At 37.4% G+C, this 14,017-nt stretch overlaps 1 protein-coding gene and 1 pseudogene across 2 annotated transcripts in view; one reads left to right on the forward strand and one right to left on the reverse strand.

The window, feature by feature from the left end:
- The window catches only part of XKR4 (XK related 4), a 433,474-nt gene that overhangs the window by 248,871 nt on the left and 170,586 nt on the right, over positions 1–14,017 (reverse strand). The window lies entirely within an intron of this gene.
- LOC118540917 (small nuclear ribonucleoprotein G pseudogene) lies at positions 2,237–2,571 on the forward strand (annotated as a pseudogene).

Consider the following 14,017-nt stretch of genomic DNA (forward strand, 5'->3'; position numbering starts at 1 on the left):
ACTTGTCAAATCACTATGTTGTACATCTGAAATGAATGTAACATTGTGTGTCACCTATACTCAAATAAAAAATTTTTAAATAAAATAAAATACTTTTGGATAAATATATTATATATATATTACACTTATAATATATATGTATATATAACTGATTGAAAATGAACTATAATATTTCAAAATCTGTGGGGCACAGTTAAAGCAGCACCAAGTGGGAGATTTATAGCACCAAAAATCCTCACATGAGGAAGGAAAAAGAGTCTCATATCAATAATTTATGTCCCATCTCAAGAACCTAGTAAAACAAGAGCAAAATAAACCCAAAGCAAGCAGAAGGAAGGAAAAAAATAAGGATTAGAGGAGAAATCAATGAAATTGAAAACAGAAACAATGGGGAAAATCAATGAAACAAAGTTTTTGTGTGTTTTTTTTTTAAAGATTGATAAAGTTGACAAACTGCTCTCCAGACTGACGAAGAGGAAAAAAGACATAAGACACAATATACCATGATTAGGAATGAAACAAGTGATTTGGTAAGCAAACTGTGAGGCACATCCATGGCATGGAATACTACTCAGCAATGAAAAAGAACAAACTATTGATACACGGAGCCACTTGGATGCATCTCCCCATAACTACACCTCATGACCAAAAACTAATCACCAAAATTCCCATTTATATCATATTCTTAAAAAGAGAAAAAGATTCGTGGATGCCAGGTTTAAATTAGGGGATGGGAGCAGAAAAAAGTGAGTGTGGCTATACATGGGCAACATGAGGGTCCTTGTCAGTGGAAACATTCTTGATTGTATCAATTGTATCAATCCTGGTTGTGATATTGTACTCAAATTTTACAAGGTGATCCACTGGGGAGAACTGGGTAAAGAGTACAAGCATATACCTTTCTCTTTTATTTCTTACAACTGTCAATCTACCATTTTCTCAAAATAAAAAAAAAATGAATTAAAAATACAATAGGAAAAATAGCAGTTGGAGGAAACAATGAACATTTGCTTTTTTAAAAAAATTTGTTGTGTCATGAGTTTCAATATTCTCTGAGTACAAAATTCATTATTATTTGGTGCACTAGGAAGATGAGGCTGAAATTACTTTTATAAGTGAATTGTGATGTCTAGTTTCATGCCAGAAAGTACCTTCAGGATCTATTGTAGAAGCCACAATTTTGAAGTTTTTAAGCCTAGGATTCTTAAGTGAATTAAATGAATTTTACATTCCTTAATTTTCTTGGCAACATCTTTAGCTATTAGTTTTTAACTACCATAAAACAGCAAAGTCTGAAATTAAGTCACGAGGCATTGTAGCCTACACAAATAACAGGGCTCTTTCCCTGAGTCCTTGAAAGCTCAGTTGCAATCTTTGTGTGTGACTGAATCCTGAATGTCCCCCTGTGGGGACACGCTGTCCCTGATACTGATAGAATTCCTCATAATGTTAGATACTCGAGAGGAAAAAGGAAGGACGAGTATGTCTTGTGCAAAGGAAATTTGGTCAGGTTCTAACTGTAAGTCAGTTACTCTTTTTCCTACTAATTTGTGTTAGCTGTGCTCAGAGAAAGCCTCTTTGAACATTTTAGCTTAGCAGGTTTTTGCAGCCATATGCTTCAACAGGGCTTCTAATTTCCACAAACAAGGTCCCCCTCCTCCCCCAGGAATAGCATCCTGTGTAAGGCCCTTAGGGAGAACAGGGGTGGGAAAGGAGGTGGGTTGGCTGTCCCTCTCTCCTCAAAAGCGTGAGCAACTTTTAGTCTGCAAAGACAGCCTTCTGGTGAGCCCACTGTATCTGGTTCTGTTAGTAAAGCAGGGCCTGATGAGCCCACAGCACATTTCAACATCCAGTTCCAAGATTCTTTGTCTACCCCATTAGGTAAAAGACTTTATTCTGCTCTGGGTTCCTTGACCGGAATCCTAAGGCTTCTTAGAAGTTGAAGCATCTTGGATATTGAGAACTAGTATTTGGGAATTCCTAATGCCTATTCTCATCAGCACTACAGACTTAGTAGATGCACCTAAAGTCTCTAATATGCAAATATCCTTGGATTTAAACTGATTTTCTAAATACGGCCTTGAACTTATCAGCCCAACACAAGACTGCCCTTATGAAATCTCCAGTGACCAGTATCTGATTGCGTAGTATATGGAGTGTATTCAAACCTTTGGAACTTTTAATGTGCCTATTTACATTTTGATTTTTTAAAAAGATTTTATTTATTGGAGGCTTCTTTGAGCTCGCCGAGTAGACACCATGAGCAAAGCTCATCCTCCCGAGTTGAAAAACTTTATGGACAAGAAATTGTCATTGAAATTAAATGGTGGCAGACATGTCCAAGGAATATTGCGGGGGTTCGATCCGTTTATGAATCTTGTGATAGATGAATGTGTGGAGATGGCAACTAGTGGGCAACAGAACAATATTGGAATGGTGGTAATACTAGGAAATAGTATCATCATGTTAGAAGCCTTGGAGCGAGCATAAACAATGGGTGTGTTCATCAGAAGAAATCAACTGCTTCCACATGTCCCCTCCATAGTACCTGTTTCACTATAATATAAAAATCAGGTCATGTGCATTTTCATACTGAACTTTTTTGTTAAATAAACTTTTATAATAGTAAAAAAAAAGATTTTATTTATTTATTTGACAGAGATAGAGAGCACAAGCGGGGGAGCGACAGGCAGAGGGAGAGGGAGAAACAGCAGGGAGCCCGACGTGGGGCTCAATCTAACCCCGTAGACTATAAATAACTTTGCTGACTAAATTGTAGTTTAAAGGGTAAATTTTCTGGAGGGCATTAATTTGGTCTTGAGCAAAAATCTATGTCAGATCATTTCGTGTATCTTTCCCTACAACATAGACCCTTCAACATTTGAATCTAAATATTTTTGAATCTTGGTGTTTTGAAGAAGGGCTTCTTCTTCTTGATGGGAGGTGGTTACTAACCACATCTGAGGAAGTCCCCTATCATGTACATTTACTGAAGGAATAAACTCAAAGGTCCTGTGATCCCATGAAACAGAGGAAAAGAGCACAACATCCCAGATGTCATCAGCTTTCGGCTGAGGGCATATTGCCAAAGAGGTGAGCGGATCTGTTTCCTAGATGACACTGGCTGCTGGCCTCATGCCCAGGGACCTGTGCGGCCCTGAGGTTGGAGGGCTCCCCTCTTCAAGGACATTCACTCCTGCCTCCTTGTGGGCTCACCACTCAAAGCATAATCCTCACAATCCCATATCCCTGTGAAACCAGAACACAGGGCTTCCTACCCAATGTTCCCAAAGCAAAGAGGCTGTCACTTGGCACAATGCCTTTGAAAGATGTCTATTCTGTACATTTACAGTAGGAACATGAAAGAGTAAATGCTGCCTAAAGTCCACTAGTGGCCCTGAAGACAATGCTTCCTCTGGGTGTCTTCCCTTTCTTCCCATTTTTGCAAATCCCATGTCTCCCTTTGCAGCCCACCTCCAGTCTCCCCATCTTCTGACTTTTCCAGACAATCCTACTGGGGTGTGGTGTGACTCCTTTCTCTTTCTCTGTCATTTCCATTCTCAAAACTAGAATCATTCATTTTGAAACTGTCATCTTGAGATAGGAGGTCCTCGGAAAAATCCTCTTTAATTTGCTTTGGGGTTCTTTGACAATACCTATGACAATTTTTTCTTCTTATGGGACATAAATGTGACTATTATTCCCAGGCCAGGTACTTCAGTCTCCCCAGAAGATAGATTCATGCATGCAGTGGGTGAAGAATCAATAGTGTCTGCAGAATTTCTGTGAGCTCCCTCTTGTTTCTTTCCTTTTTTTTTTAAAAGATTTTATTTATTTATTGACAGAGACACTGCGAGAGAGGGAACAGAAGCAGGGGGAGAAGGAGAGGGAGAAGCAGGCTTCCCACCGAGCAGGGAGCCTGATGCAGGGCTCGATCCCAGGACCCTGGGATCATGAACTGAACCGAAGGCAGACACTTAACCGACTGAGCCACCCAGGTGCCCCTCCCTCTTGTTTCTATTAGAAAATAAACACATGCTTGCTTCTTAATGTCCTGGATGAGGTAATATCAACTGCCTTGAATAAAATAAGAGAGTTGGGGGCACCTGGGTGGCTCAGTCGTTAAGTGTCTGCCTTCAGCTCAGGTCATGATCCCAGAGTCCTGGGATCGAGCCCTGCATCGGGCTCCCTGCTCGGCGGGAAGCCTGCTTCTCCCTCTCCCCCTCCCTCTGCTTGTGTTCCCTCTCTCGCTGTGTCTCTGTCAAATGAATAAATAAAAAAATCTTAAAAAAAAATAAAATAAAAAAAATAAAATAAAATAAAATGAGAGAGTTGGTAGGCTGACATCAAGGACTGCTGTTGGGGGGGCAGGAGGTTGGTGAGAGAAAGATTCAGAGGAGTTGTCCCCATGTGCTCATAAACCTTGGCTATAGTTTGGCAGAACAAGGCAAAGCCATCTGCATGCTCCCCAAGACCAAGCAAACTATGTCAGCATATAGATCTGAAGCACCTCTGGTGCAGAGGTAGAAGCATTGTGTAATATGGAAATGAAAAATAAAAGGACAGAAAAACTCTTTAAGTGGGTTCCCTTCCTGTTTCATTTCAATTAGAAGGAGCCCCCAAGTCTTGATTTAAATATACCATCTATATATTTCTTCTATTCTTCCTCTTTTCTTTCTGTCTCACACATGTGTACACACACACACACACACACACACACACACCCCTCTTCAACTAGAATAATTCAATTCTTCATTCAGTCACTCAAAGCTGTGTGCTACTACTTTTTTATGAAATCAATATTTTTTTCCCATAAGTTTTAAATTTAAGGATTTTTCTACTTCCCATCTTAGACCTCAAGAGTCCCTCCTCTTCCTTCTCCTACTTGCTGGAAGGATGAATGATGTCCATGTCACTGAATAGCCAATAATTTTGTAGAATAAGATAATCAACTTTGCTTCATGGGCATGTGTGACTATTTAATGTACTACTTAATTTTGGTCACCCAACTCAGCTGGGCTCAGGGGATGGGGGGAGGGGAGTGGGAGCTGTGTTCAAAGATGGAGGAGGACCACAGCCTTACCAATCATTGTGAGGGCCAGGGCTTCTACTCTGTGGAAGATGGGTTGTGATATGACTTGTATTTTAACAGGATCCGTCTGACTGCTACACTGAAAATAGCCTGAAGGTTGGGGGGCAGGGAAGGCAAAGCAAGAAATTACAGTGACTTAAACAGGAGTAGCATTTGAGTTAGTAGCAGAGGGTTGAATTCTGGATTTTTTACAAAGATACAGCCAATAGGTCTCCCTGATGGATTGGGTGTGTACTGTAAAAAAAAAAGAGTTAAGGCTGATGAAGTAGTTTAAAAATGTCACCACACATCCTTAACAATCCTCTCCTGAGAAGGTGAAGACTAATAAGCTCCCCCTTTAGTGTAGGCTGGACTTAGTGACATGCTTCAAATGAATGGAAAGTGGTGGAAGTGCTGATGTGACTCACAAGACTAGTACATAAAAGGTTCTGTGTTTTCCTTCTTCATGCTCTCCCTCAGGCACTCACCCTAAGGGAAGCCAGCTGTCATGTCATGAGGACACTCAAACAGCCTTATGGAAAGACCCATGTGTGAGGAACTGCAGCTTCTTGCAACAGCCATATGAGTTCAACTGTCTTGGAAGTGGATTCTCAGCCCCAGTCAAGCCTTCAGATGACACAGCCCTGTACGACTTTATCTCAGCAACCTCATGAGACATTCTGAGCCAGATCTCTGAATCTCCTGAATCTTGAATTGTGGAATTATGAAAAAAAATGTATTTGTTGTTTGAAAAACAAACAGATGAATCATTCAAATTTAAATAAAATCACATTTACAAATATTAATAAGGCTTCAAATTACATAATTTAGTAAGCTTAGTGATATAATTCCTGAATTTTCTCACATAATAAATGAGAAAAGAAACCTATAAAGAAACCCACTACCTTGGCCATCACCTCATCGTAATTCAAGTCTCTGTATCTTTTTTTTTTTTTTTTAATGATAAATAGGTCTGTAGGCATCAGTAAGAAAAAGGGGAGGAGAAGGAATATACTTTGTACCCATGGGTTAATCATATTCAACTTTTACTATGATCTAGCCTTCACTGAGAAATTGTGGCAGGGTTGGTAGGGTCAAGTGATGGCCCTTAGAAGTACCATTGGCCATCTAGTTTAAAAAATTACCAAAGGGTAAATTCCGCATTATGTCCTCTCTCTCTTTCCTGATAATTTCCCAATACCATCAGCTGTGAAACAGACTGGCCTCATATCAGATCTGAGGAGAATGGATGGGGGTTGGAGTCACACATGGGCTTCAGTGAAAGCCCCTGATGAAACTACTATTTCCTTCATTATTAATAGAGAAAAACATGTGCATTTGGATGTGCAAAAATATTTTTTTTTTTTTAGTTATCATTTTACTGGAACTTATTTATAAAAGAAGGTTCTGGAATGCTTTTTCAACTTGAGGAAAATTTCACCAGCATTCTTCTCCACAAAAATAGCCATGGATAGTCAGGATGGTAGCTTCCATTCCAGCATTCACTTGCTGAATTAACTTGAATCAAAGTCACAGCTGACATTGGGATAGCACTTTACAGTTTATACAGCACTTTCATATGTATGAAGAGATTTGTCATCTACATCATAGCCCTTGAAGGAAGTGTGGATGTATAAAGTTGACAGATGGGATCCTGATTCTCAGGGAAGTTTGGAATTGCTTTGGGCCATGGAGCAGTTGGTGGAAGAGCTGGTATCCAGAAGTAGGTCTTCTACCTTTAGGCCCACTTCTCCATAGCTACTTCTCCAAAGCACCCAGTTGTCATTAAAAATAAGGCACTTATGTTGAAAGACCCTAAATGTGAGATAGGAGTCCATCAAAATCCTAAAGGAGAACACAGGCAGCAACCTCTTCAACCTCAGCCGCAGCAACTTCTTCCTAGAAACATCGCCAAAGGCAAGGGAAGCAAGGGCAAAAATGAACTATTGGGACTTCATCAAGATAAAAAGCTTTTGCACAGCAAAAGAAACAGTCCACAAAACCAAAAGACAACCAACAGAATGGGAGAAGATATTTGCAAATGACGTATCAGATAAAGGGCTAGTATCCAAAATCTATAAAGAACTTACCAAACTCAACACCCAAAGAACAAATAACCCAATCAAGAAATGGGCAGAAGACATGAACAGACATTTTTCCAAAGAAGACATCCAAATGATCAACAGACACATGAAAAAGTGCTGAACATCACTCAGCATCAGGGAAATCCAAATCAAAACCTCAATGAGATATCACCTCACACCAGTCAGAATAGCTAAAATTAACAAGTCAGGAAATGACAGATGTTGATGGGGATGTTGAGAAAGGGGAACCCTCCTACACTGTTGGTGGGAATGCAAGCTGGTGCAGCCACTCTGGAAAACAGTATGGAGGTTCCTCAAAAAGCTGAAAGTAGAGCTACCATATGACCCAGCAATTGCACTACTAGGTATTTACCCCAAGTATACAAATGTAGTGATCCGAAGGGGTACATGCACCCGATGTTTATAGCAGCAATGTCCACAATAGCCAAACTATGGAAAGAGCCAAGATGTCCATCGACAGATGAATGGATAAAGAAGATGGGGTATGTATATACAATGGAATATTATGCAGCCATCAAAAGGAATGAAATCTTGCCATTTGCAATGACGTGGATGGAACTGGAGGATATTATGCTGAATGAAATAAGTCAATCAGAGAAAGACATGTATCATATGATCTCACTGATATGAGGAATTCTTAATCTCAGGAAACAAACTGAGGGTTGCTGGAGTGGTGGGGGGTGGGAGGGATGGGGTGGCTGGGTGATAGACATTGGGGAGGGTATGTGCTATGGTGAGCGCTGTGAATTGTGTAAGACTGTTGAATCACAGACCTGTACCTCTGAAACAAGTAATATATTATATGTTAAAAAAAAGAAGAAGATAGTAGGAAGGGAAAAATGAAGGGGGGGAAATTGGAGGGGGAGACGAACCATGAGAGACTATGGACTCTGAGAAACAAACTGAGGGTTCTAGAGGGGAAGGGGGTGGGGGGATGGGTTAGCCTGGTGATGGGTATTAAAGAGGGCACTTACTGATTGGAGCACTGGTGTTATATGCAAACAATGAATCATGGAACACTACATCAAAAACTAATGATGTAATGTATGGTGATTAACATAACATAATAAAAGAAAAAAAATGTTGACAAAAAAAAAAAAATAAAGCACTTAGCACCATGCCAGGGATGTAATACTAGCAGAACAAATAACTACTATTGTTAAAGGAACCAAACTGATAGACTGCTCTAAGAAAGAACCGTGGCTAGAGCTCTTTTAGTGGAATTAGTTTGGAATACAGATCTCTCAGACTCCATCCCAACAGAACAACCCCTTGGGCACCCCATCACTTCCCAGAGTTGACACTGGGACGTAGGTTCTACTGTCCAAGCCCTGGGAAGAAACATGCAACCACAGAAGGTTTTTAATGAGTTTCACGGTTATTTTACCAACTTACTTTGGGAATAACCTAGGTTTAGTCAAGAAAGAGCAGATTCCGATCTGCTTGTCACTATGCAGTCTGATAGTTATGCTTGATGTTTGGATGTAAAGTTCTGAAACAATCTTTTTTTGAAGAAAATTATACTAAGAAGTTCACTTGGGGATTTTTTTGATGGAGCATGCCAAGGCCCAAGAATATAAACAGAGAAGTGATTTTAAAAAACTCCCTTTTCATTAATCCCTCACTCCCCCTCAAATCAAGAATGAGTATAATAAGTTTTCCTCCTGACGTGTACATTTTCCCCTTTTCTTGCAGGTTAGCAAAACTTGACATTGGCTGTGAGGCTCACAATTCAATGTGAGTGGCATGTACAGTTTCTAAATTTTTCATCTGAAATAAATATTTTTCTCATTCAAGTTTTAACATTAGAGATTTCCCACTCCCCATCCTTGATCTCAAAAATCCCTCCTCTCCCCTCTCCTACTCACTATGTTCCTTTATGAGAAGATACATGACATCCACATCTCTGAGCAACTAATACTTTTTTAGAATAAAATAATCAACTTCACTGAATGTACTTCACCTATTTGATGTACTACTTAATTTTGATCACCCAACTCAGCTGCGATCAGAGGATGATTGTTATGGTAGACCAATATCATCATGAACCTAATACTTTTTTTTCCAAAAGAAAATTAATATTGAAATCTCTTAAGAAAGTCATTGCCCAGCTCAAAAAGAGAGAAAAATTCAAACCCAAAAAAGTTCTATGATTATCCTAGAGACAAATCAAGATTTTATTTTTCCACTGGTATCTGTTATCATTTGAAAACTGGTCTTTTCTCCCAGATACAAAGCAGAAGGTGATAGAACAGGTGATCTTCATATAGCATATTTTAACAAAACCATTAGTTCAAACTCTGAATAAAATCCTCTTACACCAATCTAGAATTGTTAATTAGGAGATTTTTCCTTGATGTTTAACAGAAAGTGGATGAGTTTTTTGTCTTGAAACCCATATGTAATTATAACATCTTATTATATACAATGGTTATTATTTAGTCCTATTTTCCAAACTTCTATTAATTGTATTAAAGCCATTGATACTCATATTATCTTTTTTATTTTTGTTTCCCCAACTTTTTTATTAATACAGACATATATATATACAGACAGAGTGTGCATGTAATTTCTAGATTTCACATGGAAAATTCTATTCAGCATGTGTGACTGTACTTTACAACATTCTTTATTTGATTTGGTAGTATTAATTTTAAATGTGTGTATATTACTAAGTGAGATTATATATGTAATATACATATAATATAAATGTATATTCTATATACATTATTATTGTGTTTTAGTAACTAGAATAATTTATATGGCGTGGAATCCATAAAACTTTCTGGATACAAGCTCTTTCTTTAGGGTAATTTGCATAATTTTACAGTTTCTTTCATGGCTATTAATCTGTCAAGGTTGTTTTGTGTCAGGTTTGATCATTCATATTTATTATCATTCAATGACCTCTGAGTAATTTTTACTTTTAATCTAAAATCAAATATTTTCTAAAAATCCCAAATATTTTACTAGTTCAAAGCAACTGTAATTCCTTTAAAAATGATTATGAATGGTCATGCCAAAGTAAAGAGTTAATACTTATACATACACTCATTAAAAAAATAGAATAATCAAGCAAAGTATAAGCTTAAGCTGTGCCTCTCATTTACATGGTCTTTTTTTCAATGTCATGGAAAAATGAGAGAATAGATAGACATATGACTAGAGAGCTACAGGAAGAAAACTTTCTTCTCTTATAATAATGTGGTTATTTACAAGCTGATTAATGGCAAGGAGTTCACAACCAAATGTTTGTGTTAAGAAACAGGACACCCTGGGGCGCCCGGGTGACTCAGTCAAGTATCTGACTCTTGATTTCGCCTCAGGTTATGATCTCAGGCTTGTGAGATCAAGCCCCGAGTTGGGATCCCCACTCAGCATGGAGTCTGCTTGAGATTCTCTTTCTCTCCCTCTACCCCTCTCCCCACTCTCTCTCTCTCTGTCTCAAATAACTAACTAACTAACTAAATAAATAAATAACATCTTAAAAAGAAAAAGAAACAGGCCGCACTGAGTCAACAGAAGCTTACCTATTGGATTTGCCTGTTTGCACATTTACTAAATCCCAACAATACTCTCAGTTCTATGTGTGATGACTCCGCACATACACAGCAAACTCTGTTTTGTGCCAGATGGAAAGAGAAACAATGAATTTAACAAACATAAAAACACCTGAGGTAATTCTTAGGCTTGAAATACACCATTGGGTCAGGGACATTGGAATGCTTTTCTACACTCTCCTCACACAGACCTTAATAAAATGACTTTATTTTTATTTCAAAAGTGAGCAATCCTCTAATCAGGTAGCTCTTCTAGCATTTGAAGACGTGGCCCAACCAGAAAATAAAGGTTCTTTTCAGATGGTGGCAGCTTTCAAACCAGTGAAATATGGCAGTTGGGTTGAAATGACATCTAGTCTACTAAACTATAGAATTTGTTTCCCTTATCACTTATAATATATCAAAATATAGGAGAGAGGATAACAAGTTTCCCTCCACACACTGGCCCACTTAAAAAGTGAGCAAAGGGCACATCACAATTGAAACAACTCAGCCAAACTGAGAGTAGAGCCACTGAAATGTTGTCACAACAGCATCATTTGTAAATTTACAGACATACAATGGCAGAGATCAATGGTGGACAGTCAGTACCTTAGAACATTTTAGAAGTGGGAAAGAGGAGTATGTGGAAGTCCTGCACTTCACAAATACATTTGTGGTTAACATTTTTCAAATTTCAGGGAAATACTTCTCTACATGGCTTGCCTGTGTTCTCTAGACAAAAGGAGACCACAGCCGAATGCCTTCAAGTTTTGTGTTATTTTGCTGCCAGAGTTGATGTTCTTTGGTGTATGGAAAGGATTGATGCAGTGGAATCCCTTGGGTAAGAGAAAAGAAAAATGAATTAATCTTCGAGTCCTTTATCTCAGAGGGCATGGACACAATAGGCTCTTGAATAATAGAGAATTATTTCCCACTAACTACTGAAAGTCTATTTTTCTCTTTCTTTCTTTCTTTCTTTCTTTCTTTCTTTCTTTCTTTCTTTCTTTCTTTCTTTCTTTCTTTCTTTCTTTCTTCTTTCCTTTCTTTTTTCTCTTTCTTTTTCTTTCTCTCTTTCTTTCTTCCTTCCTTCCTTCTTTTTTCTTTCTTTCTTTCTTTCTTTCTTTCTTTCTTCTCTTCTTTCTTTCTTTTTTCTCTTCTTTCTTTTTCTTTCTTTCTTTCTCTTTCTTTCTTTCTTTCTTCTTTCCTTTCTTTTTCTTTCTCTCTCTTTCTTTCTTTCTTTCTTTCTTCCTTCCTTCCTTCCTTCCTTTTTTCTTTCTTTCTTTCTTTCTTTCTTTCTTTCTTTCTTTCTTTCTTTCTTTTTCTTTCTTCTATCTTTCTTTCTCTTTCTTTCTTTCTTCTCTTTCTTTTTCTTTCTTTCTCTCTCTTCCTTCCTTCCTTCCTTTTTCTTTTTCTTTCTTTCCTTCCTTCCTTCATTTCTCCTTCTCCTTCTTCTTTTCTTTCTTTCTTTCTTTCTTTCTTTCTTTCTTTCTTTCTTTCTTTCTCTCTCTCTCTTCCTTCCTTCCTTCCTTCCTCTCTCTCTCTCCCTCCCTCTTTTCCTTCCTTCCTTGCTTTCTCCCTTTTTGTTTCCCTCCTTCCCTCCTTCTTTCCCTCCTTCCCTTCTTCCCTTCCTCTCTTTCTGTCTGTCTGTCTGTCTTTTGCTTCTCTTCATGTTCTAATTTTTGGTTCCAGAGATACTTATGAAGTAGCATAGTATCTCAAGAACTGCCCATAAAAACTGAAGAACATTTGTAAATATTAAATAGGTCATTATACAATTAAATTTGTATATATGTAGGTGTAGCTATAGAGAGAAGTGCCAGGCCAATTCTTTCCCTAACTATATGGGTCCAGCAATTATTTCCAGAGGTGATGAAAACCATACTTTCTGAAGGTAATTTACATAATTAAATTAAAATATTTTGTAATATTCTAAAAATAATGTTGTCATACATGACTCATTATAATATTTGATTATGAGCATGATTTCTGAATCTAAACATTGCTTTAAAAATTTCATTGACATTCCCAGTTAGTAAGTGCTTGCTTATTTGAATGAAGTTTCTACAAATTGAAATGAATGAAAAAAATATATAAAAATTACAATAATGCAAGAAAAGTTGTTAACTTGATAGTCCTGTTTAGAACAAAAATTGTGTGATGATATTGTTTATAGCAACAAATTTCACGATTTTTTTGGAAAAAAGTCAAGAAAAATAGTATTTTTGGAATAAATATATAATATTCTGTGAGTTACATATGCTTTATTTTATTACTTAGCAAATGCTGCTGGTCCATAGCCTAATACTTAGACTTGTGCAGTAATAAATAAGCTCAGTCATCAGTGATATTTTGATGACTTTCAGTCACAAATTAGCAATAGGAACAATATTTGCTCATTTAAAATTTTGATATTTTGAAGGTATATTTACCAAGGTAGGAGGATGAACACAGTAGAACATATTGCATTTAATAGTTTGTAAGATTAATTTCTGACTTTAAAATATTTAGACGTGATACATGGGCCTCCATCTGTATTCTTGCTCCATAGCCCCTGGAAATGTTTCAGGAGATATGTGTTGGTTAAGTATGTATATATATACTTAGAAAATAGTTATCAAATAGCATATCATTAGATATACTGTTCTATTCCATTAGTAGAACCTTAGCAAAATGGATTTATAAATGATGTAGAGGAAACAAATGATGATATCTAAGAGTTGCATATAATTGAACAACAATCATTTGGAATATGACATGTCCACAGCTTATATTGACCTTCATGAGAGCTGAGTGAGTGTTCTCAAGGGCAGGATCTGGACATAAATCGTGGGAGGCAGTCATTCTATCAAGCCTTGCTCGATAATCCAACCTGGCTTTTAATTGGCTCCTCCAAGCATTGTCAGGCTCAGCTCTTCACAGAGGCAGCAGATGAAGCCTAGGCTCTCAGTTTAAATCCTCCATAAATAGTTACAAAAAACAGGTGTTCCATGGTAATACTGCAGTTTACATAGCTTTGCCTAAAATAGAATTTATTTTTTCTATTGTTTGACTGGATTTATTTTGTTCTTTCCTTTTCCAATTCAGATACTAGGTGTGGATGTATCTCTGGAATTTGCAAGAAAAATAAAATTTCCTTTTTAAAAAAATTATTGCAAAATGGAATAACAGTCAATGATTTGTTTCTGTCTTGACATTTCAAAAACAGCAATTAATGTGTCCAATATTTACTGAAGTAGTATAAATCAAATTTATCTGTAATCGCTTATTTAGAAAACAAGAAAAATGGTTGACTATTTCAC

This window comes from Halichoerus grypus, chromosome 5, assembly GCF_964656455.1.
Source record: "Halichoerus grypus chromosome 5, mHalGry1.hap1.1, whole genome shotgun sequence".
NCBI classification, from domain to species: Eukaryota; Metazoa; Chordata; class Mammalia; order Carnivora; family Phocidae; genus Halichoerus; species Halichoerus grypus.